This window comes from Leopardus geoffroyi, chromosome C3 (genome assembly GCF_018350155.1).
Source record: "Leopardus geoffroyi isolate Oge1 chromosome C3, O.geoffroyi_Oge1_pat1.0, whole genome shotgun sequence".
Taxonomy (NCBI): domain Eukaryota; kingdom Metazoa; phylum Chordata; class Mammalia; order Carnivora; family Felidae; genus Leopardus; species Leopardus geoffroyi.
In genome coordinates this window covers 45,751,995-45,762,521 of record NC_059338.1, presented here as the reverse complement: position 1 = coordinate 45,762,521, position 10,527 = coordinate 45,751,995, and the positions used below count along the sequence as shown (strand labels likewise).

General features: G+C 45.2%; 1 long non-coding RNA gene across 1 annotated transcript; it reads left to right on the top strand.

The window, feature by feature from the left end:
• Positions 1-1,660: 1,660 nt before the first annotated feature.
• On the top strand, positions 1,661-10,158 carry LOC123584964. Its single transcript, XR_006705809.1, has 3 exons — positions 1,661-1,771; positions 7,607-7,667; positions 9,157-10,158. It is a non-coding gene; the product is annotated as an uncharacterized LOC123584964 (long non-coding RNA).
• Positions 10,159-10,527: the final 369 nt, after the last annotated feature.

Sequence of the window (10,527 nt, the reverse complement as noted above, 5' to 3'; positions counted from 1 at the left end):
TTTTCCAGGTAACAAGAGGCAGAGCTTGAAATCAAGTTTAGGTATTCTGACTTCAAAGTCTTTGTCCTTCTATTCCGTTTTTTAAAGAAGATCTAAAACTCTGGAATCCTTGAGCTGGAAGAGATCTTGGAGACCTGGCGGGCCAGGCTTTGCTTAGTCCTGCAGGGTGTTAACACAGGTCCCAACAAAGTTTGGGAAATGGCAGATTAAAAGATGTTGAATGGACTTCTTGCCCACAGAATGTCCCAGGGTCTTTGTTAAACTAATGGATCTTGATGCTTTGGCTAATCTTATTTGGTGATGGATTTCTTCTTGGGCAGCATCTACCTAAGACCCACAAATTTAGTCCCTAGCTGGTGAGACTCCTGCGTGGTGTTTTGGGTGAGTCCCAGACTGAACAGAACTAGAGCAACACTATGGTTTTCAACAGAATTGTAAAGAGTGATGGAGTTTCTTCTGACTCTTGGGTCTCTTCTTTGTTAATGCTGGTTTTTATCCTATGGCCCCTCAAACCAAACTGCATGAGCTACTGTCCACAGTCTTCCTGGCCACAGTCGCCATTGGAGGGCTCACCTGGACCTCCCAGGCTTCCTTACTGATACCTGCTTTCAACTTGGTCCCTGGTATTCCAGGCTCCATGGTGAGATGTCTTGGAGGTCAGGCTCTGGATTGCTCAGGTTTAGATCCTGACTCTCCTGTTCACTATCTGTGTTTGCCAGTGTCTGTCAGTTTCCCCATCAACAAAAGGAGGCTAAACAGTACGTGTTTCACATGGTCTTATAAAGATTAAGTGAGATCATATAAGTAAAGCATTCAGTTTATTGCCTGGTCCCTAGCAGGTGTTCAAAAAACTCACATTATGATTATTATCATTTAATAATACACTGAACACTAGCTAAGTATTGCCAGAAGACATGTAGGCCACCTTCCATTAATTTCTCCAGATGTACCAAGCAGTTATGACCCCTGTAGAGTTGTCATTATCGAGTGATGTCTTGAGGTCATGCCCTTTGCATGTTTGTGGGATGTTATGGGTTTATAAAAGTCACTGGACACCTCCCATAGGGATGGTCCTATATCCCTTTGTGCTCTATGATGACTTCTTCATGAGACACTCCTTTCGGAATCAAGTTCTAGGAAAAATGTTTTGTATCTTCTTGTGACCTTGATGATGGTTCTTTCTTCATTTTGGCTTGGAGACAAATTTTTGCCTCAGCTTAATCTTATTTAACCCCCCTTAATTTAGCCTTTTCCCCTTTCTTTTGATTTGTACTTTTCATATTACTGAGTTTCTGTTTGCATTTTAAAAATTTTGTTTTTAATGTCTTCATTTTGTAATTGATATTTTTGTAAGCCATTTGAGTCTTTAAAGAATTAGGCAGAGCACACATACATACACATGTATACGTAAATATCCCAGAAGGATGAGCTGAGTATCAAACAAAAATCACTGTATTGGATAAGCATTTAGTACCAAATAGGTGGTGTATCCTAATTATTTTTTAAGCAGTTTATCCATTTTTTATACCATACAGTATACCAATTCATAATTCTTCAAAAATCAAAGAATCACAGAAGTGTCTCAGCATAATTTAATAACACCTGTCACTTCATGAATATTGACTGTGTGCCCAGAAAGAGACTGACACGCATTTGCTCTATTTTTCTTAGCATGTCAGCACGTTGGGTAACATTATCTCCATTTTAAACAAAAGAAAACTAAAGCTCTGAGAAGGAAAATGTCTTCCTCAAATTCAAATACATTCAGCTGGTAAGTGGTGGGTTTGAGATTTAAGTCCTGGAAGGTCTAATTATTGTCCATGATTTCTTCAGTACATTGTGACCCCTCTCACACAATCAAGAACCTCTCTGGTTGGTAATGGTCGTCATACACATTTCTCCTGCTGAGGCTATTTTGTCCACATCAGATAGTACAGTGGTTTGATTCTCCTACCTTTAAGAGGTGGAGTTTAATTCCTCTTAACTTGAGTGTGGCCTGAACTTAGTGACTTACATCCAACAAACAGAATATGGTGGAAGTGAAAGTGTGTGACAGCAAGATTAGGTCATTGAGCGCATTAGGGCTGCCTTTTTGTTCTTCTCTTGGACCGCTTGTTCTAGAAGAAGCCAGCTAGCATGTCGCACAGACCCTCAAGTGGCCCCATGGAGAGACCCTGCGGTAAAACGGAGGCTTCCCAGACAATGTCTTCACTGCAAGCCCATCAGAGACCTTGAATGAGAACCACCCATCTAAGCTGCTCCCAAATTCCCAACGCACAGAAACTGTGAGCTAATAATGTTTGTCATTTTAAGCTAAGTTTGGGGGAGGTAATGTATTATATAACAGCAGATAACTGAGAAGGAAGATGATATAGAATTTGAGGACCTTGCCCCAGGTCTTATGTGGGCCCTTGACAATAATTCACAGTTGTCTGCTACTGGATATACTGGATCTGCCTATAGCTACTCTTGCAGCCCATGTTTCTGTTAAAGATGGTTGACTTTTCTGCAGATGAGACTCTAAGTCCACTCTCAAAAAAAAATATTTATTTATTTATGAGAGAGAAGGTGCAAGTGAATGAGGGTCAGAGAGAGAGAGCAGTAGGAGAGAGAGAGAGAGAAAGAGAGAAAGAAACGGGGCTCACCCAAAGCGGGGTGTGTGTTCACCAGATATGGGCTCGTGTTCGCCCAAAGTGAGGCCCAAGCTCACCTGATGTGGGACTTGAACTCACAACCCCACGAACCATGAGATCATGACCCGAGCCGAAGTCAGATGTTTAACAACTGAGCCACCCCGGCGCCCTGTGAGTCCAGCTCTTAAATATTTGCCGGTGAATAGGAATTTGCATTATTATCTGGTAGCCCAGAAGGCCCTCACTTTAGACAAACAAGGACTGTACTAGAATACTTGCTGGAGAGGCCAGTTAGGAATGGGAGTGGTAGGCACCTGTAGTCCCAACTACTTGGGAGGTTGAGGCAGGAGGATCACTTGAGCCCAGGAGCTCTGGGCTGTAGTGTGCTGTGTCAATTGGGTGTCCACACTAAGACTGGCATCAGTAAGGTGACCTTCTAGGAGCAAATGACCACCATGTTGCCTAAGGAGGGGCGGACCAGCCCACACTGGCAACAGAGCAGGTCAAAACTCCTTTGCTAATCAGTAGTGAGATCGTGCCTGTGAATAGTCACTGCACTTCAGCCTGGGCAACAGGGTGGGAGCTTTTCTATAAAAAAAAGTATATATATGTATATATATATATATATATATATATATGTATATATATATATATATATATATATATATGTACGTGTGTGTGTGTGTGTGTGTGTGTGTGTGTGGTATGTGAAAAGAACCAACCTTGAGTGAAGATTTGTTAAAGCCCATTTAGGCCCACTGATATTTGAGGCAGATGATAGACCCAAGAAGTTGTTAATGTTATCCATATATAGACCCTCCATGTTTTATCCCTGTATTAAATTGTTATAAGAAAGCAAAGAGCCTGGAACATGTTATCTCATGCGTCATCCATAAGAATCTCCTTTTAAAACCATGCTTCTGTGCTTGCCCAAAACCCTGGCTGAGATATGTCTTCGAATGATAATTCAGCCAATACATATTCAGTGCTGGCTAGGTACTAAGTGCTACTTCAGGGGTTTGGGGTACAGCAATGAAGAAAACAGACAAAATCCCTGCCCTCATGAATCTTACAGTCTTGTGAGAGAGACAGAGAGCAAGTAAACAAGCAAATACATAAGATGGTTCCAGAGGGTAAGTGCAATGCAGAGAAATAAAAAAGAGAGTGTGGTGCTGGGCCCAGGGGAGCCCCGGGGGAGAAGAGGCAGGGATGACTGCTCTGAGGGGACACTTCAGCAGAGAGACATGTGTTGAGAAACTCCATTGCCAACATTCCAGGCAGAGGCACAAGTCCTGTGGCAGGGATGAGTGTGGCTTCTATGAGGAAGAGCAAAATGACATTTGAGGATTTCTGTGTAAGGATTCACATAACAAATCCCCCTTGAGTTGCAGAGTTTCAGGAAAAGTTTGTCTCTGCTGACCAGTTTGTGTTCTTTTTGGCACAAAAATAACTTACAATGTCTCTCTTTCAGCCTGGGCTTCCAGAAAGCTCATAGCTAAATTCTGTACCGGCTGATGGTGGGTAATCATCTCATCTCAGGGGTCTGGGAGTAGCTGCTCACGCTGCTTCTTTATAGAGATAAATTCTCATTTGTCCTGGGCTTTCTCGGGGTATGCTAATGTTGTCACCCAGATGCCACCTGAAGCAGAGTTGAGATGGGGTAGAAGAATTAAGGTATTAATATTGTCATTCAACAGATTTTCACTGGAAACAAGGAAGTAGAACAAAGTGGCAGATTTCATTGCCTTATTGATTCCTTGTACATTTATTACTTGTGTACCAGTTTCCAGAAACTGGGTGGGGATCTGTGTGGAAAGACGAGGAGGATGGTTCCTGCCCTCAATGTGTTCCCTCACATTCTAGAATGTAGCACAAACACAACAAGTAATTACAAACATCAGATATGAATTAGCACATGATGGGAGCCCAAAGAGGGAGGCAGCTCGTCCCGGGGAGGACTCTGATGGAGGAGGGGGTCTGTGCATGGGGTCCCTGATCCTCATGGTAGGAGAAAGGCCACATCAGCCCCTTCACCAGCCCCTGTCCAAGGAGGGTAGTGACTGGCAGAAGATATGGGCACCTTCTGGGATCAATCCTGCCCCAGGGCACTGAGGGTCTGGGCTACACAGCAAGAGCTTTCCTGACAGGAAGAAAAAATAGATTGAAAATGTCTCAGCTCCACAAGTCGTATTTTTAATTGATTTGAACACAGACTCTTCAATCATGGTATTAATATTTAATTGTCCTGTCCGGTCAGATCCTTCCCGGTCAGACAGTTAAAAATGGCCTAAGACTGAGGAGGAAACTAGGTGGTGGGAGAGCATGAAATGAGGGAGGGGAGATGCTGGCACAGGGAAGCGGGGGATAAGATATGAGGGCCAAGGAGGAGCAGCCCGGCCCTGGGGTCTTGACAGGAAGAATTTCTAATTCACTGTCGCTCTGTCATTGTCCCTTCATTACATACATCTGTAAGCATAGCAGCACTTGTCTGCAAGGCCGTTTGGGGAGCCATATGAGAGTTCACACAACACAGAGGCCTGTAGGGAAAATGGAGGTTTCTTCAAGGGGAGGAAGCTGAGAGGCTGGTCTTTTTGGAAGGATCCAGAGGAAACAAGCATTCAAGCCCTTCAGTTTTCCTAAATTTGTGGGGGTGCTGACTGGGGTTTTGGGCCCCACCCCAGCCCAGGTGAAACCTGATTTACAGGCGTGTTCTTTTGTGTCCATCTTGGCTGCCTGGCATCACAGCAACATGGAAAAATGACACGAGCACCATTTTAGGTGAACACACCCTCAGGAGCAGTCAGTCAACGTCTCCATACGCCTCGTTCCAAGAGGCTATTATCAGGCAGGAGATGAGAGGGATGGGAGAATTGGCTTTCAGTTCAGCCTCTGGCTTTATTTATACGTCCTTTTTAAAAACAGAATCTGGGAGGTAAGGCCTCTCCCCCCAGAACCAGAGGGAAAAGTGAGTGCCCCCAACCAGGAGGGCCCCACAGTCTTTTCTGACCACTGCCAACTCCCTCCCTGAACGAATGTCTAACAAGTCTAGATAGTTGCAGAACATCGAGATGAGGTGATGTCTTATTTTCAGCAAGCTAGAGGAAAAACTTGAGTCATCTTTAGGAGGGGCTTTAATATCGCCTTCACCTCTCTGTGTGTCTTCTTGGATTGAGGCAATGGTTCTCATGGGGGAAGAAGCATCTGCTGGAAGGAGCCTTAGGAAATGTGTGGGTGCGTTTGGTTGTCTTAATGGTTGGGTTGGGATGTTCTCAGTGTTCAATGGGGGAAAGGGCAGAGATGCTAGACAGGCTGAATGGCTCTGGGTGGTGTCCCCAACCAAGAACGATCCTCTGTCTTGCATGACTCCTGGGTGCCCGTTGTGTGTGTTTGAGTGGAGAATGTGTTTGGGATGATCTGAGCGTAAACCTGAACTCTATTTTACTCATAAAGCATTTGTTGCACATTTTCAAATACACAAAGTTTTCCAGGAAAGCAACTGTTGTGGAAATCAAGGACAGACTGGATTTGGAGGTGGGGGGGAGTACTTTACCAAGAGCTGTTCACCTTTTAGAAAAATCACATCCCTGATGGCAATGCCATTTGTGGTACCTGAGTTACCAGGCTCACATACCTGTACCAGTCTGCATTCGCAACTGTCAGATTCACGGGAGCTTCTGTTCCTGCCTGGGGAGCATCTGATACTTTGTGCAGCTCTTAAAGTAATCACAACAAACCTTTATGTATTGAAACACACGCAGTTAACATAAGCGATTTTCATTTTATTTCTCCTTTGTATTGCCATTAGGGCATTATACAGAGTTTTACAATTATGTGTAAGGTGGCTAATATTAGTTTAATATCAGGAATATAAAAGGGGAATTGTAGAATATTTGTTTTTGGCAAGAGGCATTGGTTTTGATCTAGGTTCTAAACTAGGCTTGAGGTTATTGGCTTAGGTTTTACAACAGAAAACATCTTGAGAGAAGAACCAGCAGGTGGTTTGTCAGGTATCAGACTCCCTGAGTCACATGCTACTCTGAGGCTCAGATGTTTCTGAGAACACAACCGTCCACAAGCATTAGGTAACTCATGAGAAAGAGTGAAGGGTTAGAGAAGCAAGAGCGCAAGGGTCCCGTGGGGCACCTTGGGGCACCTAAGTCACAAACCGGGACTTAGTTCCTGCTGACTACTGCCTGCAGGAGTGCAGGCACGGTGTTGCTAGAGGGTTTTTTTTTTTTTTTTTTTTTTCCTATTGGAAGCTGGCAAGCTGACATGTTGGCAGTTGCATTAGGTAGGGTAAGGCTAGTCTGCTCTAACAAAGGGAGCCAACAATACAATTGTCTTAAGGAACCAGGATGTTGATTTCTTCTGCAGGTCATGGTCAAGGCAAGGCCACAGCCCCCTCTGGGTGTCAACAAGGAGAAGAGGGAAGAAGGCATGGAAGAGAGTGTGTGAAGCATTATTAAGGTCCGGGCTCAGAAGTGGCTCACCTCAGTTCCACTGTGCCCATTTGGTGGGCAAATGTACAGCCATTGTCCTGCTATAACATGGCCGGTGACCGTCAGTGTACCTCATTTAAACTTTTTAAAAATACATCATGTGGACCAATGCAGTACGGACCACATGGCTGGACTTGGCTCAAAGACTGCCGGTCCTGCCCTGCTGGCATTTATCATTTAGTCGGGGATTTAAGTTCCACACACAATTCACAATAGAGGAGGAAGGAGGAAGGTGGGTGACACAGGGTATTTAAGTTGGTGCAGGAGTGGCAAAGTCAAAGTAAACACTCTTAGATTGGAGGACAAGAATAGACCTTGAATGCTGGCAAGGGAGTTTTTGTTGAGGTTACCTGCCCGACCTCAGGAAACCTTTCCTGACAAATCCCTCCGGGCCAGCCTCGGTGCTCCTGCGAAACACTCCCGATGAAATGCCAATCGCACTGACTTCTTGTCTGTTTTTGTCTTTCCATCTAGGCTGCAGTTATATTTTGCTCACTGTTATAGCCTCAGGATCTTTCAGAGTCACTGGAATATGGTAGGTGCTCAACAAATACTTGATGAATGACTGAAAAACATCCTCAGAGCAGTGGACAATGAATGCATATTAGAGTCTGTGTGAGGCAACATCACAGTGTTTTGGTAGGAAGATTAATCTTGCTATCTTGCTTAGAAGGTCTGAGTAGCAGGACACAGAAAGACTGGGTTGCTTGGGAAGCACGCGGTGAGCGGGGGCAGAGATGTCCTGTGGGAAGGGATGGGCTTGGAAAGGCTGATGGATTTGGTGGGGGGTCGGGGTAGGGCGTGGTCTGAGTGAGGAGTGGAGAATGAGAAACTCTGATTCTGGTGTTGACCTTCCCTTCTGAAACAGCACCAACAGAGGAGGCCGCTGTACCGGTCAGCCTGGGAAGGCCTGAATGGCGGAGACAGCAGTGAGCAGTGAGCCCTCGGGGGCTCTGTGTCCTACTGAATGGAATTAAAATAGAAATGCTAGGAGAGGCATCTGGTTTAAGGAAGCATTTACGATGGACTTTGAGGCCCAGCTAACATGAATACTCTGAAAAGGCAGCTCAGCTTCATTAACTGGCCAGGAATACAGTAAGAGTCCAATAAGTATTTTTATGAATGAAAGAATAAATTAAAAATGGGTGGATGGATGGATGGGTGGATGGATGGCTTTGGTTTGTATTAGACTCTTCGGAAAAATGATGAAGAGGACGATTGAGGATTCTTCCCAAGTTAGAAAGTTTTTGGTTGCTATGTCAGGCCTTGGCCTCTCGAGGCAGTTGAAGAGACACATAATCTCTGAGGAACAGGATTCTGCTGGACGGGATGGGGGGTTCAGGGAAAAGTCAGGTCACCTCTTCCCTGAGCCAGTGATCTAGCTGGATCTCGCCCCTGTGGCCAAGGATCAACCCAATTGCCAACCTTGTCAGTCACACCAGCCAGGCTGGGAAGGCTTCCGCACCACCAAATGTTGGCAGCCGGCCCTAGCATCCGCTGTAACATCCTCACGGTGGTAAAAGACACAGGTCTTCCATTGTGTGCAGGCGAGGGAGGTTGCGGGTGGGGGGCCCCAGACAGAGAGCAGATACATATGAGAGGAGGCAGGCTCCACAATCAAACAAAGGCTTGGCTGTGTTAGAGGATCCCTCAGGGAGTCAGACATTCAGATGATCAGGCTTGAGTTAAGGAAAAAGCTTTCTCTGCAAATAGAGCAGGTGCCCGGAAGTCGGAGCACCAACTCAAGATGCTGTGGGAAGCAAAATTGAAAGGCCCAGGGTGGCTGGTAGTCAAGGTCATGGTGCCACCAAGCAGGCCTCGGGAGCTAGGGGTGAGGAAGAATTGGGCTTGGTTTTAGTCCCTGGACAAGGGGGCTATGAATGTGGCTGGAGGTAAAGAAGAGGCAGAGGATAATCGTGTTGAAGGAGAACTTAGAGATGAGAGGTCAGAAGTCTTGGGGTTTAAATTCAAGCTTTACCGATCAGCAGTTGACCGTGAGTACATTTCCTTCTTTGTGCCCTCAGTCTTGCACCTGTTCTGCTCTGGCGCAGGATTGTTGAAGATGGCAGAGGAGAAATGGACGTGCCCAGAAGAGGAGCAGGGCCCCACACCACTGTGAAGGGCTTGGGCATCAGCGATCATGATTTCTCTGCATCTCCTCACGGTGCTCAACAAATATAAAATAGCAGCAGTTCCCAGCTCAGAGACCCCACCCTGAAATATTCCCCACCAAAGTCAAGCGGGCTGCAAATAACCTGAGGGAGCAATGATTTCCCCTCGCGAAGCCCTCGGGATCAATTAGAGCTAATCAAAGATTTGGCCCAAGAATTATAAATTGGAATTGATATAAAGTACTTCACTTCGAAACACCTCACTCTTCCCAAAATGATGATTCAAATAACTGACATTCCGAATGAGACTGAAAAATGTGCTTTGGGAAGAAGATGAGATTCCTTTGCCAAACAATAGATTCGGTATTTTTGGAATGACTGAGAACAACAAAGATAAAATACCCAAACCTACCTCATGAGTCAGTCAAGCTAAAAAACCAGACGTTGCCATTATCCAAGTTAAGTGAACAATGCTTTCTTAATTATTTGTTCTAATCAGTCAAAGGTCAGCATGACCTAGGATCTGACTCTAAGTCTGCTGAAGAGAAAACACTTTAAAATTCAACTTTTGGGTTTATGGTAGGTGCTCAATAAATATTTGTAGGATGAATGAGTGTGTAGGCTAAGAAAGCATTCATTGAAATAGGTCCTATAAGATCTAAGAGCAGGGCTGGGAGGCACCCCTTGGCACCCTAGGCACTTGTCATTGGGCCCTGCACTCACACAAACTCAGGGCATGATGGGTGGGGGAAAGATCAGTTATTATGATCACATTCATCATTTATAAAAATCAGTAATACAAATTTGTCCTGGAAAATAGCTGAATACTTATTTATTTATTTACTTATTTATTTAAAATGTTTATTTATTTTTGAGAGAGAGGGAGAGACAGAGAGACCGAGAGAGAGAGCATGAGCAGGGGAGGGGCAGGGAGAGGGAGACAGAGAATCCCAAGCAGGCTCTGCATTGTCAGCACAGAGCCCGACTTGGGGCTCAAACTCACTAACTGTGAGATAGTGACTTGAACAGGAGTTGGATGCTTAACTGACTGAGCCACCCAGGTACCCCCGCTGAGTATTTGAAGTAGGTCTCTCCTGCATCCTGAAATCTTGTTGATGTAATTACCCAAATCAATTCAACATCTACTGAGAAAGAGTGCAGATTGTTCAAGGATGAGAGGGAGCCATTCCTAATTCCCTAAGAATGGCAGTCTAGGTGGTGGTGGAGTTGGGGCCAGGGGCCCCAGAGGCTGGCAGAAGAGCTGGCTCTGGGCGTCAAACAGGC